Genomic DNA, 2,500 nt, shown 5'->3' with positions numbered 1-2,500 from the left:
CGGCATAGCTAGATGGCTTGTGTGGAGTTTTGTGAAAAAATGAAATTCGTGGTTTTTGAGATGTGAGGGTTGGAATGGCCTCCAAATGTCCCCAAATGAATACCATGAAATTCTTGGTGCACGAAAGTTTTGAGTTCGGAGGGTTTTGCACATGGCCAAGTTGGTCGGTGCACCGCGGCATAGCTAGATGGCTTGTGTGGAGTTTTGTGAAAAAATGAAATTCGTGGTTTTTGAGATGTGAGGGTTGGAATGGCCTCCAAATGTCCCCAAATGAATACCATGAAATTCTTGGTGCACGAAAGTTTTGAGTTCGGAGGGTTTTGCACATGGCCAAGGTTGGCGGTGCACCGCGGCATAGCTAAATGGCTTGGTGGGGAGTTTTGTGAAAAAATGAAATTCGTGGTTTTTGAGATGTGAGGGTTGGAATGGCCTCCAAATGCCCCCAAATGAATACCATGAAATTCTTGGTGCACGAAAGTTTTGAGTTCGGAGGGTTTTGCACATGGCCAAGGTTGGCGGTGCACCACGGCATAGCTAGATGGCTTGGTGGGGAGATTTGTGAAAAAATGAAATTCGTGGTTTTTGAGATGTGAGGGTTGGAAAGGCCTCCAAATGCCCCCAAATGAGTACTGTAAAAGCGTTGGTGCACAAAAGTTTTGAATTGGATGCATTTTGCACTTGGCCAAGTTGGTCGGTGCACCGCGACTAGATAGGTTGGTGCCAAAATTTGTCAAATTTAAGACCTTGGCCAAACTGAATGAAATTTTGTGGGGAGGTTCCTGATATTGTTTAGTGGTGGACTGGAAAAAATGAGGTCGAAATTCGAAGTCTACATGTGCTTTTCTATTTTTCCCGATTTTACACATACCCGGTAAGTAAAAAAAATAAAAAAAATAGTTCCCCTTCGAGAAAAATTATGAAATTTGGTGAGCAAGGAGATACCATTATTCTACGAATTACTGCAAAAAATCGCATCAAAATTCGAAGTATAGCCCGAGATATGGACTTATGTCTGCTCAAAAAAAGTGTATCTACTTGTACAATTTTGCCTTTTGCATATTAACCTCTTATAGGGGGGGAGTGCTCCTTGAGCCGGCCAGCTCCACACTGGCAGGTTTTAAAGGGAGCTTGATGAGGCCTCCCCCCTCACGTGGTGCGTGCGTTAGCATGTTTATCATGGCACAACTAGCCTCTTCATAGTTGTTGAGCTTTATTAATACCAACACACGGTCGTCACTGATCGTTGGTTAGCTCGGCAGCTAGTCCCTCGGATATTGTGGAAAGTTATTTTCATGCCTAGCGATGCTTGACCCTGCGTCACTTGATGTTTCCATTTGCTTGCTTGCCCATGGTAGGTGGGGGGTGGACCGTCTTGTGGTGTGGTGTCTTGCGAACGTGAGGGTGTGTGAGTTGTAATCGAGATGCACTTGCTGGCTGGCTCCATGCCTTGCGTATCGAACGGTCAAGCATGCATCTCTTCCATTTTCACCCGTTGCCTTGGGTGATATTGGTTGATCAGTCCCTGTGTTGCCTACCCACTAGACGGTACTTCTGTGGTTGCTTCGAATTCTATCTTTCCATCACGAAGAGGTGTTGGAGGATCCTAATGTCACGCACGTGTTCCATCTAGTGAAACATCTCAGTGATGCACGTGTTGTGGCTAGTTCTTTTGGATGCGGTGCATTATATGAACTCGGGTTTACTTTAGCGACCCAGTCAACATAATTCGGTTGTGTCCCTTGATTGAGACGTTGTCCTTGAACTTGTTGTGAACAATATCGTTCTTCCACAACCCGTCGTCTTGAGTGCGATGGAAGGCAAATAAGATGTGCTTTGGCATGTCATGCACGTACTCGATTGCGGGAAGTGTGAGAAAGTGTTGTTGACAACCCGTGGGAAATGGAATGTGGCAAATCGTGATGAGCTCTTCGTGGATCTGCGAAGAAGACGACCTTTGGGCCTGTTGGAAACGAGGGAGGCGATGTTGAACTGCGAAGAAGATGGACTTTTGGGTTGTTTGAATCAATGGGAGGCCACGCGAGAACTCCGAATACTATGGACTCTTGGGTTGTTGGAAGCAACGGGAGGCCCCGCTAGAACTCCGAATACTACGGACTCTTGGGTTGTTGGAAGCAAGGGGAGGCCCCGCTAGAACTCCGAATACTATGGACTCTTGGGTTGTTGGAAGCAAGGGGAGGTCCCGCTAGAACTCCGAATACTACGGACTCTTGGGTTGTTGGAAGCAAGGGGAGGCCCCGCTAGAACTCCGAATACTATGGACTCTTGGGTTGTTGGAAGCAAGGGGAGGCCCCGCTAGAACTCCGAATACTATGGACTCTTGGGTTGTTGGCAACGACAACTTGGGGGGATGACACTGGAAAAGAGTGAACTAGGCCAAACTGCGAACAAGGCAACTTGGGGGGATGACACTGGAAAAGAGTGAACTAGGCCAAACTGCGAACAAGGCAACTTGGGGGGATGATGCTGGAAAAGAGTGAAC

Source organism: Vigna unguiculata, unplaced genomic scaffold (assembly GCF_037176805.1).
Source record: "Vigna unguiculata cultivar grain cowpea cultivar isolate G323 ecotype 2 unplaced genomic scaffold, ASM3717680v1 ptg000392l, whole genome shotgun sequence".
NCBI classification, from domain to species: domain Eukaryota; kingdom Viridiplantae; phylum Streptophyta; class Magnoliopsida; order Fabales; family Fabaceae; genus Vigna; species Vigna unguiculata.
This window is presented reverse-complemented; position numbering follows the sequence as displayed.